Below are 9640 nucleotides of genomic sequence, written 5' to 3'. Positions count from 1 at the left end.
CTGTTGAGAGAAGCAGACCTTTGAAAAAGAGGGTGTTATACTATTTATCCCGTAATACGGATTTTATAGTGAAAGGATCAAGTGTTTTACTTGAGGACTGGATGTAGGTCAGTAACTCGGCCGAACCAGTATAAATCATGTGTTTATTGTGTTGTGCCTAATTGTCTTATTTTTTATATATTGATCTGCAACAAATTTCACTATTCACCCCCCTTTAGTGGAATTTCAAATATGACTTACCCAGACTCACAGAAATCCCATTTGAAATTATGTGAACATCATATGCAAGTCTTGATCGTCTTTTGCCTAAGGAAAAAGTAAAGTCAAAATAAGTTTTCTAATTAATCTCCATAGCTCGAATCACACCATCGAGAAATGTTGGATTGCAATAGAATAAAAAATGTGTACGTATCTATTGAAATTAACAAGGAACTAAATAAATAAATAAAAAGAGATAAATTGATCTGAAAAGTATATTTTTTGGACTTGAGCGCCTATTTTATTCTTTTTAGTTATTTTAGTTAGTTAGCAGCTCTACATATGTACGATGGTTCTTCAATGAATTCAGGACAAAGTGCCGGTAGGGCTGAAGTAGGCTTGTTTTGTAGGACCAACACTTAGGTATATAATTTTTAGATCTTCTAATCCTTCCAGACTATAGGGGCTACCCCTATTTATAGGAATTCTAGGTAGAATATGGATTCAGAAATTCTGGGTTTGAATCCAACCTAATGAATTTGTTCTTATCCTTATAGAGGATAAGACTCATCCAAAAAGAGTTCTACTTGGGATATGACTGTGGGTAAGATAGGATTCTATTTTTTTTAGCTCTAGGAAGACAAGGATATGATTTTGGGTGGTTTCTATCCAAATGACACATGTAGATGGTGTTCCAGAGGTTTTTTTATGGATTGAATAATAGAATTTTGGATCTCCATGCTTAAATTGGGTTGTACTTTAGATTCATTATGATAGGGTAACTTGTTTTGGCCATAACTTTCTGTCCAGATATCAAATTGAGACATTGTTTAATGTGTCTAAAAGATAACACCCGTAAATTTAATTTATTTTTTAAGTGTAGAACCAAATTCAATAATTTTAGTAGTAAAAAACATACTCAAAGTGCGCCTTATCTAAAAAATAAGATTTTCATTGAATAAGTTACATTGTTTTTGCCATAACTTCCTACTTTGATATCATATTGACCTAATTTTTAACTTATTGAAAAGATAAGATCCTATAATTTAATTGATATTTTGAATGTTTTAGACTGATTTGATTTTTACTATAAATCACTACTCTCTGATCTGATTTCTACTGTAAAACGCTACTCTCTGATTTGATTTCTATTGTAAATCGCTACTCTCTTATCTGATTTCTACTATAAATCGCTATTCTCTGATTTGATTTTCACTGTAAATCAATACTCTTTGATCTGATTTCTATTGTAAATCGCTACTCTTTGATTTTATTTCTATTGTAAATCGCTACTTTCTTATCTAATTTCTATTGTAAATCGCCACTCTACCCAGTTTGACGTTGCCATCATTATCTCTGTTGTAAATTGTTATTCTCTGTCTACTCAGTTTAATGTTTGCACTCTCGTATCATGATGAACAATAGACAAAATAAAATCAAAAGAAAAACTATGTAATGAGTGGTTTTTAAACCTTTTAAAGTGGGTTCTACTAAAATTTTTTTTAAACCACTTTTTGAAAATTTGTTTTAAAGGATCCTCTTTCTGGAAATATGGGAAAGGTGCAACGGCCTCACTCCCACGCATTTCCCCCTCTAGAAGCCTCCATCGAGCTCCTGTTTGCAAAATTTCTCTCCATCCTTCTCCCTCCGTTCATCCTCAACGAACCCCCTTATTTTTGTATTTTTTAAATAAAATCCTAAAATTTACGATAAAATAAAGATTTAAGACTAAGTTTTTTTGTATTTTTGCAAAATATTTACAAAGAGAGGTTTTCTGAGAATTCAAAGCTATTCTTTTGAAAAATTCTTCAGACAATGAGTTTATATCCGGAATTTGAGGAAATATTCGAGGTTTTAAAACCTCGAATCGAGAAATACAGAGCTGTAGATCCAACAGGATATCAGATGGATTGTCTGAGCCTTTCAGAATTTATTTTTGGTATTTTGAAATTTTAATTGAAAATTTGGATAACGTGGCTCAGATTTGGGTTTTGACACTGGATCCAGATCCGAAATTGAATTTGGATATATCAATATGGGATTTAATCTAGAAAATCTGAAGAATAACTGAAATTTGGTTTTGAAATTGCTTTGATTTTCTCAGAAGATGGGATCAGGGGCAAAAGATACATTTTTACAAAACTTTGAAAAATTTGGGGTGTTCACAAAGGCCGACACTTGATCTCTTTTATCCACAAGAGCATCCTTTGTCGTTTCGGCATACCACATGATATCGTGTCAGATAATGGCAGTCATTTCAAGAATGAAAGGATGAAGACATTCTTCTCAAGGTTCAAAATCCATCATCATTTTCTTGCTCCTTACTATCCTCAAGGGAATGGTCAGGCAGAAGCTACCAACAAGATTTTAATTCGTATCTTGGAGTAAACTGTAGAAACAGGTCGTGACTGACATGAGAAGATCCACGATGCATTATGGGCCTACCGGACCACCATTCGCACTCCAACAAATGCTACTCCAAAGTCTGTACCAATTGAAGAATTGACGATTATACGTGAATTTTTGGACGTGTTTTCAAAAGAACTACCTAGATTTCCTCATTCATAAGAGGTAGAGTTTGGTATCAAATTGATACCAAGAATCACACCGATCTCCAAAGCACCCTATCATATGACACCAACAAAGCTCAAGAAGTTGAAGAAATAATTATAGGAGTTGATGAAAAAGAGTTTTTACTGCCAAGTATATCACCCTAGGATGCACATATACTATTTGTTAAGAGGAGGATGGGTTGATGAGGTTGTGTATCAACTACAAGATGCTTGATCAGGCTACCATCAAGAACAAGTATCCTTTGCCCTGTATTGAGGACCTGTTTGATCAACTACAAAGAGAGAAGGTGTTCTCAAAGATCAACCTAAGGTTTGGGTACCATCAGTTTTTTGTCAAGGATGAGGATATCCAAAATACGACTTTCAGGATGAGGTATGGGCACTATAAGTATGTGGTGATACCATTCAGACTGATGAATGCTCCAACTACATTCATGGACTTAATGAATTAGGTGTTTAGTCCCTACCTAGATTCCTTCATGATTGTGTTCATAAATGACATCCTACTATATTTCGAGAGCAGCAAACAACATCGAAATCACTTGAGGACCATGTTGAAAACACTTTGAGAACATCAGTTGTATGCTAACTTCCCCAAGTGTGAGTTTTGGCTCAAGGAAGTTATATTCTTGGGTCATGCGATTTTAAAAGATGATGTTTCTGTAAACCCTATGAAGGTAATTGTTTTTAACAAACTCTTTAAGGCATGAATATAAAATGAATTGAATTTATTAGACTCTAATGAATAAGTATCAAATGATGTAATAGATGAAGGCAGTACTGAATTGAGATCAACCAAACGTCAGTAACAACAAAAGTTTTCTGGGGTTAACAAGCTACTACATATGTTTCATCTAGGATTTTTCATGAGTAGCCTTGCCTATAACTAAGCTATTACGGATGGAAATCAAGTTTGAATAGATTGACAAGTGTGAGAAGAGCTTTAAGACTTTGAAAGATGCTCACCTCGACCCTAGTACTGACAATGTCAATTGGACATGGCAAATTTGTAGTCTACAGAGATGCCTTAAGAACCAGACTGGGATGTGTCTTGATGCAGCACGAGAAAGTCATTTCTTATGTATCTCAACAGTGGAAGGCCCATGAGAGGAACTATCTCACACATGATCTAGAGTTGGCTATCATAGTTTTTGTGTTGAAGATATGGCAGTATATAGGGAGTAGTTTGAGGTATTCATAGACCACAAAAGTCTGAAATACATATTCTCTTAGAAGGAGTTAAACATGATACAATAACACTGGTTGGAGTTCATTAAGGATTACGAGTTTACCATCTCGTATCATCCTAGGAAGGCCAATGTGGTAGCTAATGCTCTTATTCGTAAGGTAGGAGGCATCTTGTCCAATTTGGTAGAAAGAGGGTGGAAGTTGTTGGAAGAATTTGTGGATTGGAAGCCCTTCTCTAATGTTTTTGGAGTTATTCAGATAACTTGTTTGGTTTTGGCGAAGCCAGCCAAGAGATCATTGTGCACCGACATTGTGTCCGGCAAAACCTCCATCTCAAATGAATATACCCTAAGACCCTCATATGGAAGAAGTTGCTAACCTTATCTTGAGACTAGCCATGTGACTATGTAAGATCCCGACTCACTTGGATAAGCATCAGGGGCCATAAGTGTATAATTAGCATTACTCAAATAATATGCAATTTTTCATTGTTTCTATCCTTTTCAGGTTTTTTTTGTAAGGAGCTTTTTCTAGCTTTTGTCTAGAGCAATTTTGGGTGTGTATTAACTTCTTTGTTATCAATCCAACTTTACCCACTCGATGACAAAGAGGGGCATATGTTGATACCCAAAAGTTTTTTGTTTCTCGGAGCCAACTTTGATAATTGGTACCTAACATCCTGTCACACCATGACTCATCAAAAAACAGGATGCCTTCATTTATATTCCTTGAGATTCAAGGTGTGAACATTTTATACTTTGTTATTCGATGAGAATATGAAGTATTCTAGAAAAGAAAGAGTCTTCTACCATCACAATCCATCACCAAGCACAATCAAGTATTTTTAAAAGGGTATATTCAAAGTCCTATTTGATAAATGCATTTCAAAAGATATTTCTAAAGGTTTTTGGTATTTTGAGGTCTTTTCAAAATAAATTAAGTTTTTTCCAAACTTTAACCAAACAAATAAAATCATGAACCTCTTTCAATCAAAAGTAGAGGTTCCTAGCTTTTCAACGAGCCATAAATCACTTTAATCCAACATCAGAGTGAAAAGTTATAGCCAAAGCATGTTTTTGGTTTAAAAAATAGCTTGTTTGAAAAGTAGGGCCCACTTTGAGGGCATTTTTTTGCCTTTCAAATAATTAATTTTGATCTTAAAAGAGATTTTGTATTCAAGGTTCTTATCTTCCGAATGAACCAAATCATTTATCAAATAAACTTATAAATATCAAGTTTTAGGCAATTTTCTGAAGTGTGTAAGAATGGGTCCTTGATTTGATTCAGATCCAGATCCATTTAGATCGGCACCAGTCTTATAGACTGATGCCGATCTAAGTGGATCAGGTCTAGGTAGGATGAGTTTTGTCCCAATCTGGATCCAATCCACTGGATCAGAGCTAGTCTATGAGACTGACATCAATCTTAATGGATCATATTTGTATTGGACCATATCTGACCTGATATGGACCTAGATCCACTAGATTGGAGCCAATCTATGAGATCGACACTGATCATTGTGGGTCTAGATTGTATCTAGATCCAGATCCAATCTAAGAGGCCCAGACCAAATAAGATCAGTTCTAAGTTATACATTTGGCACTGATCTAGCTAGATTTGGACTAGATATATATGTGCAAATCTGATTCAAATCCAACCTGGATTTGGGATCAGAGCCAGTTGGATACATTGGCACCAGTTAGATTGGAGCCAATGTAACCATCTGACGCCAAACCCTTAGATCGGATCAGGTCTATATCCATACCTGACCCAAATTTGGCCCACATTGAGGAGATTGACATAGAGCTAGTGTAATAGTCTGGCATAGATCGATCAGAGACAATCTTTCTAGCTGGAACTGATCTTGGGTGGGGGAACCTGTAAAAAACCCTTCTTGCTTGTGGTTGAGCGAGAGCTAGGGTTCTTGAAGCCCAAGTAAGTATCCCTTTTCACTTTTCTCTAGTTTTTTTTCCTATGGTTTACTTTTCCTACTAACTTTTACTAATTGCACACACTTGTCTGTGTTTGTTTGAGCCTTGAGTGAGTCCACTACTCTTGGCTTACTGTACAGGTGATCAAAGAGATTTCAAAAGATCTAACTTTTTTAAGAAATCTCAACCATGGTCGGATTATCCCTCACCACTTTGGGAGGAACGATTTGGCCTCGTATCAGTGAGTACCCACAACATTTTGAAAAAAAGTTGATTTCAAGAAGAATTTTATAAACCTCTTTTCAAATTAAAATTCCCTATTTTCAAAGGTAGGATTTTAATCTTATATTTTTTAACTATATTTGAAGCTTGGTTGTGTCTGTTATTATTGACAAAACTTTAGGTATGTTATTGAAAATTTAGGAAATTAAAAAATAAAAATTTGGATAAAACTTCTCAAATGTTGTCAACTTTGTCATTTGAATGACTTCAATTCTACTACGACATTAAGATATGGTCTAGTCAAATCTCTCTCACCCCTATATATATATATATATATATATATATATATATATATATATATATATATATATATAGAGAGAGAGAGAGAGAGAGAGAGAGAGAGAGAGAGAGAGAGGTAGCTGCACAATCCTTAGGTGCGCAGCTACCAACAGGACTCCACTGGCTGTCCATCGCGGCATTGGTTTGAGGGGGAAAAACGTGAAAAAGTGCATTTTTTTTCCTTTTTCGTGTTGTTTTCATGGCTGTCCATCACGCCTTGGACGGCCAGCGGAGTCCCGCTGGTAGCTGCGCACCTAAGGGTTGTGCAGCTACCACTCACTCTATATATATACATTAAGATATGGTCTAGTAAAATCTAGCTCTCTGACCCATATATATATATATATATATATATATATATATATGGTCTAGTTAACCCTAGAGATATGTTCAATATATTCAAAATTTGATAAATTGATCCTTGGATTATATTGTTTCATAAAAAAACATGATCCAAATGTCTTTCTTGAGCAAATGGATAATGTAAAAGACACCTATAGGTTCAGATTTGTGAATAAAATGCGTACTTCATATGGTTATATATATAGTATTGACGGGAAATATTGTCTACACTTCTGACTACAAAACCCCTCAGTCGAAACCCATAAGTGGAGGATATTTAAACCAAATCTCACACTATGAATGTGTAAAACATGGTTGAACCGTCCCTGGATCATAATTTTTAATGTAAAAATGCAAAATTTTGAAGGTTAATAATTCGGTACATTGAAAACATCATTTTTTCAACCTCTGAAAAGTCTGAAATGTACGTTGGAAAACAATGAACGTTAAATTCACTTTAGAATGCGTGGTTGCTTGGGAATTCAAATGAGAATTGGGAGGGGGATGGAGAGGAAAGGAGAGAGGATAGAGATAGAGAGGGGTGGTTGGCTAAGAGGAGGGAGGCTATAGAGGAAAGTTGGGTGTTTCAAATGGTTTGGAAGAAATACATGAATTATAATAGTAACCAAGCTGACCCAGGTGAAATAGAACACTTAACTGGCTGGCCAAAGGTGCATGAAACATTCACACTCCCTTGAAATTTTCCTTATAATGAAATAAAATCTAAATTAACCAAGGTGCTAAGTGGACTTACCTTGAACTTAGCTCATTATATTGTTAACCAAATTTTCAATCACACGTAGGTTTTCAAAAGTTTAATTGTGTAGATTTCAACTAGGTACATTCAGAGCCTTGTGACTGCCTAGATTCATGAGTCCTCTAGAGAATTGCCAATTTTCATAAAAAGTGGCTCACACTTCACACTTACAGATGTGAGTTTATTTAGGTATTCTGTAACACACACACCAGTCTTAAGGCCTACAAACTCAGTAAGAGCTATTGGCTCAATGCTCACATTAGTTACAACTCATGAGCACACATAAGGAATGAACTCACATAAATATGCTCAATACCTGTCATTCATCATTTAGTTTTTCATTGAACCTAGGCATGTGGGATCTCCAGTGCTCTAGGTTGGGTATCCTTGAACATTGATTTAATTGGCTTAATTTTCATTCTCTTCGATGTTTTAATGATGACATCTCTCGAAAGGCCTTTCATTAATGGGTCTGGTAAGTTTTGGCATGACTTCACATATTTCAAAGATATAATATTATCATTAATCATTTATCTTATAAAACTGTGTTTTAGACTAATACGTCTGGACTTCTCATTGTATTTCAGATTAATTTCTTTATATATAACTGATTGGGTATCACAAAACATTGAAACAACAAGTATGAGCTTATCACCTAGTGAAATATCCACTATCATATTCTTAAGCCATTTAGCTTCTCTACAAGCAGTTTCCAAAGCGTTAAACACATACTTTATTATACAATGAGTTATACAGGTTTGCTCCTCCACCAAGGGTAAAAACCCAACCACTCGTTGATTTGGAATCTTCAAATTCAGTATTCCAACTTGCATCACTATACCCTTCAATAATAGCATGAAACTTGGTATAATGGATCATGTAGCCTAAAGTATGCTTAAGATATCTAAGAATCCTATTTGTAGCATTCCAATGTTGATGTTCAAGATTATTAGTATATCTACACACCTTTCTCATTGCATACATAAGACTGCCTATAATACTAGCATATTTTAATTGTTGAATACTTACACCATTATTAAGAGCCAATTTCACATTTGGATCATATGAAGTGCATGTAGGTGAACAATCAATATATCCATATTTTACAAAAAAATATATATATATAATGTGATTGACATAATGCAACGCTATTATTATTTATCATAATTTTGATTCCTAAAATGACATCTACAATACCCAAATCTTTCATACAAAACATGAAAGATAATAATCTTTATATTTTGTTCACATATTCAATATTAGAACCCAAAATAAGCATGATATCAACATATAAATAAATTATAATAATAGAATTACAATCTACTTTACTATAAACACACTTATCAACATAATGTATTTTGAAATCATTAGTTATTAGAGAACCATCAAATTTCTCATGCTATTGCTTAGGAGATTACTTTAATCCGTATAAGGATTTCTCAAGTTTTACAAATTTTGTCTTCTTGCTCTAGCATTACAAAGCTTTAAGGCTGCTCCATATATATCTCTTTATCTAATTTTCTATTCAAAAGGATTGTTTTCACGTCTATTTGATGAATTTCAAGCTTACATATGACATCTATGTCAATCAAAATTCAAATAGTATCTATTATGGTTACAAGAGCAAAAGTATCAAAATAATCAACACATTTTTTTTTAAATACTTTTGGAATCAAACGAGCTCTAAATTTATCAATTGTGCCATCAACTTTTAACTTCTTTTTGAAATTTCATTTGTAACCAATAATTTTGTAACCAATAATTTTGTAACCAATAGGTAAATCTACTAATTTTAAAACATTATTAGACATAATTGAATCAATTTTATTATTTATAGCTTTTCTGCAGAAGGCAACATCTTGAGAAGACATAGCTTCTTGAAAATAATGTTATATTATTACTGAGCTTTGACAAAGAATGAGATATCCATGATGCAAATTATTTCGTATGTAAATTGAACATATGATTCTCATATGAATGTCATGACTACGTTCAGTACATGGATCACTTATTCTTAAATGCATGATCTGTATAATTGCTCAGTTATGATCATTATAGGGTCATGAGTTAAGTGAAAGCTCAAAAATTGA

Source organism: Nuphar pumila, chromosome 2, assembly GCF_984573655.1.
Source record: "Nuphar pumila chromosome 2, dmNupPumi1.hap1.1, whole genome shotgun sequence".
Lineage (NCBI taxonomy): Eukaryota > Viridiplantae > Streptophyta > Magnoliopsida > Nymphaeales > Nymphaeaceae > Nuphar > Nuphar pumila.
This window is presented reverse-complemented; position numbering follows the sequence as displayed.